Genomic DNA, 12,520 nt, shown 5'->3' with positions numbered 1-12,520 from the left:
CTTATCTGACCACAATGCTATGAGATTAGAAATCAATTACAGGGAAAAAAACGTAAAAAACACAACTACATGGAGGCTAAACAATACGTTACTAAATAACCAAGAGATCACTGAAGAAATCAAAGAGGAAATCAAAAAATACCTAGAGACAAAAGACAACGAAAAGACGACAATCCAAAACCTATGGGATGCAGCAAAAGCAGTTCTAAGAGGGAAGTTTATAGCAATACAAACCTACCTCAAGAAACAAGAAAAATCTCTAATAAACAATCTAACCTTACGTCTAAAGGAACTAGGGAAAGAAGAACAAACGAAACCCAAAGTTAGTAGAAGGAAAGAAATCATAAAGATCAGAGCAGAATTAAATGAAATAGAAACAAAGAAAACAATAGCAAAGATCAATAAAACTAAAAGCTGGTTCTTTGAGAAGATAAACAAAATTGATAAACCATTAACCAGACTCATCAAGAAAAAGAGGGAGAGGACTCAAATCAATAAAATTAGAAATGAAAAAGGAGAAGTTACAAACAACACCGCAGAAATGCAAAGCATCCTAAGAGACTACTACAAGCAACTCTATGCCAATAAAATGGACAACCTGGAAGAAATGGACAAATTCTTAGAAAGGTATAACCTTCCAAGACTGAACCAGAAAGAAATAGAAAATATGAACAGACCAATCACAAGTAATGAAATTGAAACTGTTATTAAAAATCTTGCAACAAACAAAAGTCCAGGACCAGATGGCTTCACAGGTGAATTCTATCAAACATTTAGAGAAGAGCTAACACCCATCCTTCTCAAACTCTTCCAAAAAATTGCAGAGAAAGGAACACTGCCAAACTCATTCTGTGAGGCCACCATCACCCGGATACCAAAACCAGACAAAGATACTACAAAAAAAGAAAATTACAGACCAATATCACTGATGAATATAGATGCAAAGATCCTCAACAAAATACTAGCAAACAGAATCCAACAACACATTAAAAGGATCATACACCATGATCAAGTGGGATTCATCCCAGGGATGCAAGGATTCTTCAATATATGCAAATCAATCAATGTGATACACCATATTAACAAATTGAAGAATAAAAACCGTATGATCATCTCAATAGATACAGAAAAACCTTTTGACAAAATTCAACACCCATTTATGATAAAGACTCCAGAAAGTGTGCATAGAGGGAACCTACCTCAACATAATAAAGGCCATATACGACCAACCCACAGCAAACATCATTCTCAATGGTGAAAAACTGAAAGCATTTCCTCTAAGATCAGGAACAAGACAAGGATGTCCACTCTCGCCACTCTTATTCAACATAGTTTTGGAAGTCCTAGCCACGACAGTCAGAGAAGAAAAAGAAATAAAAGGAATACAAATTGGAAAAGAAGTAAAACTGTCACTGTTTGCAGATGACATGATACTATACGTAGAGAATCCTAAAGATGCCACCAGAAAACTACTAGAGCTAATCAATGAATTTGGTAAAGTTGCAGGATACAAAATTAATGCACGGAAACCTCTTGCATTCCTATACACTAATGGTGAGAAATCTGAAAGAGAAATTAAGGATACACTCCCATTTACCATTGCAACAAAAAGAATAAAATACTTAGGAATAAACCTACCTAGGGAGACAAAAGACCTGTGTGCAGAAAACTATAAGACACTGATGAAAGAAATTAAAGATGATACCAACAGATAGAGATACGATGTTCTTGGATTGGAAGAATCAATATTGTGAAAATGACTATACTACCCAAAGCAATCTACAGATTCAGTGCAATCCCTATCAAATTCCCAGTGGCATTTTTTACAGAACTAGAACAAAAAATCTTAAAAATTGTATGGAAACACAAAAGACCCTGAATAGCCAAAGCAGTCTTGAGGGGAATAAATGGAGCTGGAGGAATCAGATTCCCTGACTTCAGACTATACTACAGAGCTGCAGTAATCAAGATAGTATGGTACTGGCACAAAAACAGAAATATAGATCAATGGAACAGGATAGAAAGCCCAGAGATAAACCCATGCACCTATGGTCAACTAATCTATAACAAAGGAGGCAAGGATATACAATGGAGAAAAGACAGCCTCTTCAATAAGTGGTGCTGGGAAAACTGGACAGCTACAGATAAAAGAATGAAGTTAGAACACTCCCTAACATGATACACAAAAATAAACTCAAAATGGATTAGAGACCTAAATGTAAGACTGGACACTATAAAACTCTTAGAGGAAAGCATAGGCAGAACACTCTCTGACATAAATCACAGCAAGATCTTTTTTGATCCACCTCCTGGAGTAATGGAAATAAAAACAAAAATAAACAAGTGGGACCTAATGAAACTTAAAAGCTTTTGCAAAGCAAAGGAAACTACAAACAAGACGAAAAGACAACCCTTAGAATAGGAGAAAATATCCACAAACGAATCAATGGACAAAGGATTAATCTCCAAAATATGTAAACAGCTCATGCAGCTCAATATTAAAAAAACAAACACCCCAATCCAAAAATGGGCAGAAGACCTAAATAGACATTTCTCCAAGGAAGACATACAGATGGCCAGGAAGCACATGGAAAGCTGCTCAACATCAGTAATTATTAGAGAAATGCAAATCAAACTACAATGAGGTATCACCTCACACCAGTTAGAATGGGCATCATCAGAAAATCTACAAACAACAAATTCTGGAGAGGGTGTGGAGAAAGGAGAACCCTCTTTCACTGTTGGTAGGAATGTAAATTGATGCAGCCACTATGGAGAACAGCATGGCGGTTCCTTAAAAAACTAAAAATAGAATTACCATATGATCCAGCAATCCCACTACTGGGCATATACCCAGAGAAAAGCATAATTCAAAAAGACACATGCACCCCAATGTTCATTGCAGCACTATTTACAATAGCCAGGTCATGGAAGCAACCTAAATGCCCATCGACAGACGAATGGGTAAAGAAGATGTGGTACATATATACAATGGAATATTACTCAGCCATAAAAAGGAACGAAATTGAATCATTTGTAGAGACGTGGATGGATCTAGAGACTGTCATACAGTGTGAAGTAAGTCAGAAAGAGAAAAACAAATATCATATATTAACACACATATGTGGAACCTAGAAAAATGGTACAGATGAACCAGTTTGCAGGGCAGAAATAGAGAAACAGATGTAGAAAACAAACGTATGGACACCAAGGAGGGAAATGACGGCGGGGGGGGGTGATGAATTGGGAGATTGGGATTGATAAATATACACTAATATGTATAAAATGGATAACTAATAACCTGCTGTATAAAAAAAATAAATAAAATTGAATTTAAAAATTAAAAAAAAAATGTCAGCACTTCATTACTACCTCTGTGCTGAATTACCTTCATTTTCCTGCATTTTGTTACTATGTAATGAAAACTCATACTTTGTTACAGAGACAGCAAAACACACAGGGAAGCACTAGGATTAGAAAATATATTATCTCAGATTCTCAGGGGGCCTGGGTTTGATCCCTGGGCAGGGAACTAATCCTGCAAGCTGTGTGGTGCAGCCAAAATAAAAAGAAAACAAAAAAATGTTTGTGAGGTAGAAAGATAGACATTTCTTGATTCTAGTTTGTAGACTAATGATTGGCTCCCACTTCATTATCAAATGCAGTACTGGCATTTCAAAAGTATCTTTTTAAACCTATTTATCATAGAGGAAGGATAGGTGAATTATGCTTTCAATTAATCATTTATGGAGTGCCTGCTACATACTCTGTTGGGTGTTTTCTATCGTCTTTCTGTGATTATTTTTTTAATAGCCTGACATTTGTCTGATTTGTTTTTCATGCACATTAGATTTTTTTTCCTTTGACTTCTTTGTAGTTTCATTTTTGGTGTAGGTTTTGTTTTTTTTTCCTTTCCTTGAGAGAGCTGTATTCATTGTTACTGCCATGGCTATCTTTGTTACTTCCCACTGACCACTGTGAAAATTCTAAGTTTGTCTATGTTGAACTTGTTTCTAAGACATAAGTATTACAATACACTCTGTGCATAATTATTGTGAGTCACCTAGTAAGAAGGAGGAAAATAATACTGGTTATTGGTGATACTTGAACGGAATGTGTTATGTACGTATCCATAGGTTAAAAATTCTGACCTGGGGAGGAAGAGGAACTGCCTTTCCTGCCCCCAGCCCCCCTTCCCCACTAGAGGTAGGAAACTAGATGCTTCTCTGTTTTTTACTATATTTTGTTATGCTAATAAGTCACAGTGTAGTCCTATAAGTTTCTTTCTTAATTTAATTCAGTAATATTTTGGGTTGTGAATGTTACTGTGATTTCCAATTCTATTTCGTCTTCTTCCTCAAAAGACCAAGAGACTCAAAGAGTAGAGGAGCTTTTATGACAGGTTCTGCTGTTAGTGTCATCAGAGTGGCCACAGAAGGTTGCATTGATAGGCAGTGATTATCACACCTTGACACTTTAGGAAGCTTCGTGCATGGAATATGGAAAATGCAAAAGACACTGGTGCACATTTGAGAGAGAAGAATTATTAAAAAGACACTTAGTAAGAATGCCAGTTTCTCCCCATCATGAGGCCTTCCTTTCCGTTTTTGGTCTAATGTTTAGCACTGATCAGTAATACCTTTCTCATTGCCCCATGTAAACATGTGTCTAAACTTGTAAGAATTGGTTACTTGTCTTGTCTTTTACTGTCTTTTTATTAATATAAGTGATTTAGGTTTTAGGGGTTTTTTTGGCCAGTGAATGAAGGAAACAAGACCTGTCTAAAGATATACATTTTACTTAAGGCTAACAAGCTGTAGCCTGCTCTCCATAGGGCCTTCAGTTCCTCACTGGTAATTCAGTAAAGAAGAAAAATGTCTGTTTTAAAACTTATAAATATTCTACTAATAGCATAATACAGGGGTTGGCCAACTTCAAGTGACCTAACATACATACTTGGAGTCCTGGAGAGGAGAAACAGAACAATATTAGAAGTAATAAAGAGTGAAAATGTTCCAAATTTGAAGAAAACTATAAACCCACAAATCCAAGAAACTCAACAAACTGCAAAAGAAACAATGAAAAAACTACATGAAGGAACATCATAATCAAATTGCATAAAATCAGTGATAAAAAAAATCTTAAAAGCAGACAGGTTGGGTTTTTTTTAAGACATATTCTGTACAGAGAAACAAAGATAAGAATGCATCTGAAACAATGCAAGCTGGACCTTAGAGCACTGAGACAAAAAATTGTCAACCTAGAATTCTATAGCCAGCAAAAATATCTTTCAAAAATGAAAACGAGATAAAGACTTTTTCAGACATAAAACAGCTAAAAGAGTTCATCAGTAGCAGACCAGCACAAACCACTTGGAAAGCCTCAGATCCAAATGCCAGCTATTACGATTACTTGTTATTTGGTCTTGGACATATTTAAATGTCTCTGAACCTTCAGATTTTCATCTGTGAAAGGAGAAGAACACCTATTTTACGGGATTTTCATGAGGATCAAATGAAATATGGAAAATAATTGACATTTGTTGAGTGCCTTCATTATGCCAAGCACATGTTATCTCATTAAAAATGGAAATAAAATACCCAATAAGAGGCCTGCTACCCTGATGATTTTCTTATGCTAGCATCTCTTTTTTCTTTCTTCAGCAACTGAAAAACTTGGATTATTCTATAAGTTAGCCAAATAGCTAGTCAGTCAAATTTTGATGAAGCACTTTTCCTAAACTTGTTTTCCTTTAGTTACCACCATTAAATATGCTTAACAGTGGGAATTAACAACTTTGCTTAGTAGAATAGACACATCTAGTAAATCATTTTGTGAAAGGGTTAAGTATGTTCTAAACTAAACCTAATTTTTTTTGGCTTGTAATTTGTCTGAGTAATTTTTTTCAGTCATGTTTATGAAGTTATAATTTATATACTGTTTATCTGATTTTTATTATAAACCTAATGGATAGGGGCCATGCGTGCCTTTATAGTGTATACATTGCCCCACGGAGTTTTTGGCACTCAGTAAATGTTAAATAATATTTCTATTCAGCATTCTGCAGACAGGAAGCATATGGTAATAAATGTCAGAGTACAGGTTGAAAATCTCCCAAAAGTTGTATGTTATATTCTTTGGAAAAACCAGTACAGATATTTTCGTAAATGAAACATTTTAAAAGGGGTTTCCCAGATTTATATTTTCTTTAACAAATTTCTCTAGGCTTTGTTTACTTTATTTACAAATTAAACCTTTTCCTCTTCAGAAATCCTTTAATATTAAAAGTAGTATAACATTAATGCAGTTTCATGAGAAAATATATAAATGATTTTGTAGATAGCATAAAGAAGAAGTAATTCATAGTCTGAAGGATAGCATGAAGAAATATTTAGAGGCTTAAGCAACATAAGTCTTTATAATATATTGCAGGAAAAAAATAAACAGCAGGTAGTTCTTTATCATTAAATGTCAGCATGATTTAGAGGTATATCACCGCTACAGCTAAGAAATGGTTAATCATAATCAGGTATATAAAACCATTTAGATAGTATGTATCTAAATTATCTTTCCATAATTTGCTCACCTACGATTGATTTGTTAGCCACGCTTGTTTGATTTGATTTTTGTGACCTTTTTTTAAGAATTAGCATAATCTGAATGGAAAGTATCTGAATTGGGCCATGTTAGTTAACCTCTCTAAGGCTTAGGTTCCTCGTGTATAAAATGTGGATAGGGAATCCAGGCACAGCTTAGTTTGGTGCCTCTGAATCAGATTCTCTTACAAGGCTGTAATCAGGATGTCAGCCAGGGCTGTAGTCATATCTCTGCTTGGGAAGTATTCACTACCAAGCTCACTCACATGGCTATTAGCAAGCCCTAGATCCTCTCTGGTTGTTAGTCATGGGCCGCTCCATAGGAGTCCTCACAACATGGCAGCTTATTTCCCCTAGAGCAAGAGCTGAGAGAGAGCGTGTGGATGGGCAAACAAGACATCCCATCACTTTTGTCAGATATTTGTTAGAAGCAAATCACTAGGTCCAGCCCGCATTCAAAGGGGAGGGAATTTTACAAGAATTTGAACATCACCAGTTAGGGATCAATGTAGTAGGCAACCAATTCAGAGGCTTCTCTACTACACATATGATCCACAGATAGGACAAATCATTGAATGTACTCTGGATGCTCTGAAATTCATTTGTTTAAATTATCCTAAGATCTTACCAAGAGCTTGAATTCAATAGGCAAAATGATTTTACAGTTCACATTAAATATTTTATTTATTCCTAGCAACAATCCAGTACGTTTTGTTGACCTCAGATGTGTTGATATAAACTGATATACTGAGTGACTTGCTCAAGATTACATATCAAATGAGCTGTAAAACAACAACCTTAGTGTAGGTCTTCTGATTCTAAGCCCTGTACTCTTTCCATTTGGCTGTAACTGCCCCCTGAAGCAAAAAAGGGAGAAGACCCAACTTAGGACCAAAGAAAGGTAACTTGTGACTATCCACCAAAAGCAGCCCATCCATTCAAAACAAACTATTCTGTTACCCCAATGCAAAAAGGAAGCATCTTGCATTTAAAGCCCTTCGAAAAAGGCATTATACATCTAAATGTATATACAAATTTAAGAATTTTATTTATATAGAGAGATTTTTATACATAGATTTATACAGAGAAAGGCAGACATAGATAACATTCCATCTTAGACTCTCATGTACACCACACCATTAGGATTTACAGTATTGTTTCAAATATTATCAAGTCAAAGTCTAATACTATTGTAAGGTCTACAACAGCTGTAGCACTGATATACCTCTAGCATAATAGTATCTGTTAGCCTAAAACTGTCCTTGCTGGGTAAATTCTATTTGGATGGAGAGATGAACAAACAAAACAGCAGAACTGTTTTGGTGGCTCGGTTCTCCCTTGGCTTCTCCTAAAGCCCTGGACTCCTATGACTTGAGTGAAGACCATGGGAACTCCAGTGAACTTTCTGCTTCCTGTTTGCATTGGGGTAACAGAATAGTTTGTTTTGAATGGATGGGCTGCTTTCGGTGGATAGTCACAAGTTACCTTTCTTTGGTCCTAAGTTGGGTCTTCTCCCTTTTTTGCTTCAGTCCATGAAGTTTCAGCCTACACCCAAGACCCCTCATGTCCACTATCAGAAAGTAGAGTGGTAACGTAAGCAAGCAGATAATAGCTCTAACTGGGTTCAGTGCCTTGAAGTGTAGAGCAGGAAGTGGGAGAGCAAGGGTTATGAGCTATGGTAGTGGTGGTAGTTAGTAGTTATACCCTTCAGATCACTCTGGAGAAGAGAGAGGTAATTTTTTTTAAGGCATTTGCTAAATTCTTAAAATAACTTTGTAGTATGGTTAGTAGGAACATCTTTCTTTACAGGAGCAAAAGAATAGTTCCTACAGCTAATAAGCGAATTTGGCAAAGTGTCAGGATATAAGGCCAATACACAGAAATCATTTGTATTTCTATATAACTAGTAAGAAATAATTGGAATTAGAATAACAATATGGACTAGTTATGGTTTTAGTTTGTGATTACAGATAATTCTCTATAAAATAAAATCAGGGTATTATCAGACAAAATGCAGAGAAAACAGTTTTCTTCTCAATTGAATATAAAGGAAATTGTTGTCTTTCATACACACAGACACACACTTGAGTTTTTCCTTCCTTTCCTGTATAATCTGAGGATTGTGCTTTTTGGTAGTGGTTTGCTAATCCCTTTAAATAACTCGTAATGTAAGTATTCCATAGTTTTCATTAACCGCGAATTTCAGCTTTTTTTTAAACCTCTACTCAAAAAACCATACTTGGTTGTTGTTTTATCCTTTTAGCCTGGTTGGTGAAGCAGCAAGCCTAATGCAAATCCTAAATAGCGTGGTGTAGATGAGAGCCTAAGACTTTAATTATGTGTCATTTTATTCACAACACTCAATTCCAGGAAGGAAAAAATGGCTTTGTTGTTGTAAAAGACATATTATGTGAGTATCATTCATTGTAAACCAAAAATGATACTGTATTATAGCATAGACAACAATGGGAACTGATTTTGAAAATGTGACCTGTATGAGAAACTGAATAATAGTGAAAGTTATCAAAATGGAAAGAAGTGTTAATGTGAAATCCAGCCTTCTCAGAAATACTCTTTCCTGGCCTTTTGCTTTTGTTGCTTGTCATGCATGAATGAAAGTGCTGCACTCTCAGGGGAGCAGGAAAGCCTCTGTGTCGGTTGTTTATTTCCTTAATCCCTCCTCCTTTGTGATTTTTTATGTCAGATCTAAAATGGAAAGCCTGTAAATATAATGATTATCACATGGATAATCACCTGCATTAGGAACCGCTCTGCTTCTCTATTCTAACCCTAGCTGTTCTCCACATGTCACATTCACTCTGTGGTTGGATTTTAACTTGACTGCTTCATTAGATTTGTGAAACTCAGTACGTGGCGCCCTGGGGCAGCACAGATGGGGACTTGCTTGTTTTCTTTTCTCACTTTTACTGCGAAGGCACGCTAAAAAGTCCTTTTCAATTTAGTGTGATCAGTTCACTTGGAATTACCCTTGATATTTGGAACCTGCCTTACTATTCTGCCTACCATTTATGCCCCTTTTTTCTTCCCTGATTTCTGACCTAATGCCTTTTCCTTCTGTCCCTCCATGCAGTGAATCTGAAGACGAAACTTCTGCTTAAAATTCTTACTGGGTCAAACTGTTCCCCTGTGTTGTTTTATTTGTTTTGCTGAGAGGGAAAAATAAATGTTGTTCCATCATTGTATCTACAAACACCTTCAGATCAGAGGTTAGCTGTGGGAAAGTCTGCAGTGATGTGAGCCAGCTGCCTTCTCTAATGGAGTGACTGGGGGCACCAGCCCAAGATCAAAAGAAGGTGGGAGGAAGTCAGGAGATAAGATCTTTTTAAGCCATAGAACAAGTGCTTAGCTTTTCAGTGATAGGGCACAGCTCTGCAAACCTGTGTGAGGGGGCGCTAAGATAGAAAATTGAGTTGACTTTTCTTCAGCATGTCCTTCCTCAGTCAGAAATATGTTGGTGCTTGGAATAGTTTACAGATGTGGAAGTGTCCTAGGACCCAGTTTCCTTAAAGAATAATGATCTGACATTTATAAATGTGCCTTCTTGCAATTAGTCAGTTCTACTATACCGTAACAGATCACAGCCGATAGCTTCTTACATTTGTGGGAGCAGAACTGGACATTAAAAAGGTAACTTAACTACTGTATGTGAATTTTAAGTTTTTACGTCTTAGTGCAACTTCAGTCATACAGATTCTTCATATTAACTTTGTCTTATAGTCCTCTAGGTTTCTTTTGTGCCGCTGATAAAGTTCCATGTAAATAAGTAGTTCTCGCAGGGTTTCTTAGTTGTCTTTTCCATATAAGAATTAGCTTGGTTAGTTCTTGAGTTGGACAGCTTGGAAAAGTTCTACGTTGATATCTTTTGAACTTTATCCTTTTCCTTGACATCCAGGCTAGCAAATGTTATTGACTGTGTGGTATACAAGATTCTAGTGTAAGTAAATTGTCAAAGAGGCCAGCCTTGCTTGCAACAATTGTCAAGATCATAATTCCATTTTTTTAAAAATCTGTATCAAGTAAGGTTAACTCAATCAGCCTTATGCTTCTGTAGTCAACAGCCTAAGGAGTTGTACTTTCAGCTTATCACTTTCTATTAACTTCAGTGTTCAGCTGTAATGGTCTATTTCGACCTTTTCAAACCCTCAAAGTGGTTCTTTAAATTTATATGCTATTAGTATATTGGACCATAAGTGCATACATACTTTTCTTCCCTGTGTTTTCTTTAACATGTAGATAGTACCCAGATTTGTGCTGGAGACATTAACTGTAGTTTCTGCCTTACATGGTTTGGTGCAGCAGTCGTTTTAGTTGGATCTGCTCACTACTCAGGCTCACATCCCATCCTTCTATTAATATCTCTTGGCAAAGATAATTTTGGAGGAATGTAAGTTAAGATGTAGAGGCTCTTGACAGTTGTCTGCAGTTTTTTTTTTCCATTTTCAAGGGGGAAGTGGAATGGAAAAGTAATATTGCCTCCATTTTCTGTATCAGTATAAAATGAAAATATATATGCAAAGCAGAGTGAAGAAAGGGAAAGGATTTGGTTACACAGATGTGTTTTTTGTCATTTGATAACCTATTATAAGGGCATTAGAGTATACAATAAGGTTCATCAGATTGTGCCCTTAAGATATATTTAATATCCAGAAAAACATTGTTTTAACATTTTTAACTGTATTTTTAAAATGATGTTCAACTTCTGTTACCCTGTCATCTTATATCAAAGAGAAATGGGGGACTTTTTATTACAAAAATTTTCAAACAGGCCAAAAAAATAGTAATACTGAATACATCTAGATTCAGTCATTAACATTTTACCATTTTTGCTTTACTTTATTTTTTTTAAGTTTTCTAAAATAAATTACATATAGCATGCCATTTTATCCCAGAATACTTCAGGATACACCTCTAAAAATCTAGAACATTTTCCTTATCAAATCGATAATTCTTAATATTATCTAATTCCCATTTCATAATCAAATTTCTCCACTTGTCCCAAAATGTATTTTATAGCTGGTTTCTTCAAAACAGTTTCCAATTAAAATCTGTATATTGCTTCTGGTCATTTTTCCCCTCCCCACTTTATCATAACATTGACTTATTGAAGAGACCAAGCTACTTGTCCTGTATAATGTCCTGCATTATGGATTTGTTCATATGCTTTCTCAGTGTATCATTTAACTTGTTCTCCTATCCTCTATATTTCCTGTAGACTGCAAGTTATTGAATAAAATTTTTATTAATTCATGTTAAAAACTTTATAGCTGATGCTGTGTACCTTATACTGCATCATAACAGAAGACACGCTATTTTTGGTGATCCCATTATTAATGATAAGTGATAGGATCGATCGCTGGGTTAAAGTGATGACAGCTTGATCCTTCCATTATAAAGTTATACTTTGCTCCCTGTGACCAGCATGTGATCTTTGATACTTTGATTCCATGAAATACCCAGTTCCCCATCATCCTTTCACCTAATGAATTTAATATCCATTGATGATCCTTGCCTGAATAAATTTCATCAGGGATTGCAAAGTGGTGGGTTTTCTGAATCTATACATTTTTTAGCAGACGTTTTTCTCTACAGAAGAGTTTTCTGAAAGGTATTGTTTTAATTAAAAACATAACCATCAGCATCTTCCTTAGGTTTCAAATGATTTTCTTTGCTGGGGTCAAAACACCTGAACTCACAGTGACAGCTACAGTAAAAACATGTACTATATCTTATTTCAACTTGTGAAGTGTGTTGACATTATGCTGCCTTTTTTTTTATGCCAAGGTAAAAAGAAATCTTTTTTTTTTTTTTTGGTGTAAGAATAAAAATTGAACTATGTGGATATATTGAGATAATTGTGTAAAAAGAAGACTGAATGAGTTTCAAAATGGATTATTTCTTCATTA

The 12,520-nt window shown here is 35.5% G+C and overlaps 1 protein-coding gene across 6 annotated transcripts in view; it reads left to right on the top strand.

Annotated features, from left to right (window-relative positions):
* Positions 1-12,520, top strand: part of ADK (adenosine kinase) — a 506,491-nt gene that overhangs the window by 409,093 nt on the left and 84,878 nt on the right. The window lies entirely within an intron of this gene.

This window comes from Balaenoptera acutorostrata, chromosome 16, assembly GCF_949987535.1.
Source record: "Balaenoptera acutorostrata chromosome 16, mBalAcu1.1, whole genome shotgun sequence".
NCBI classification, from domain to species: Eukaryota; Metazoa; Chordata; class Mammalia; order Artiodactyla; family Balaenopteridae; genus Balaenoptera; species Balaenoptera acutorostrata.
This window is presented reverse-complemented; position numbering and strand designations above follow the sequence as displayed.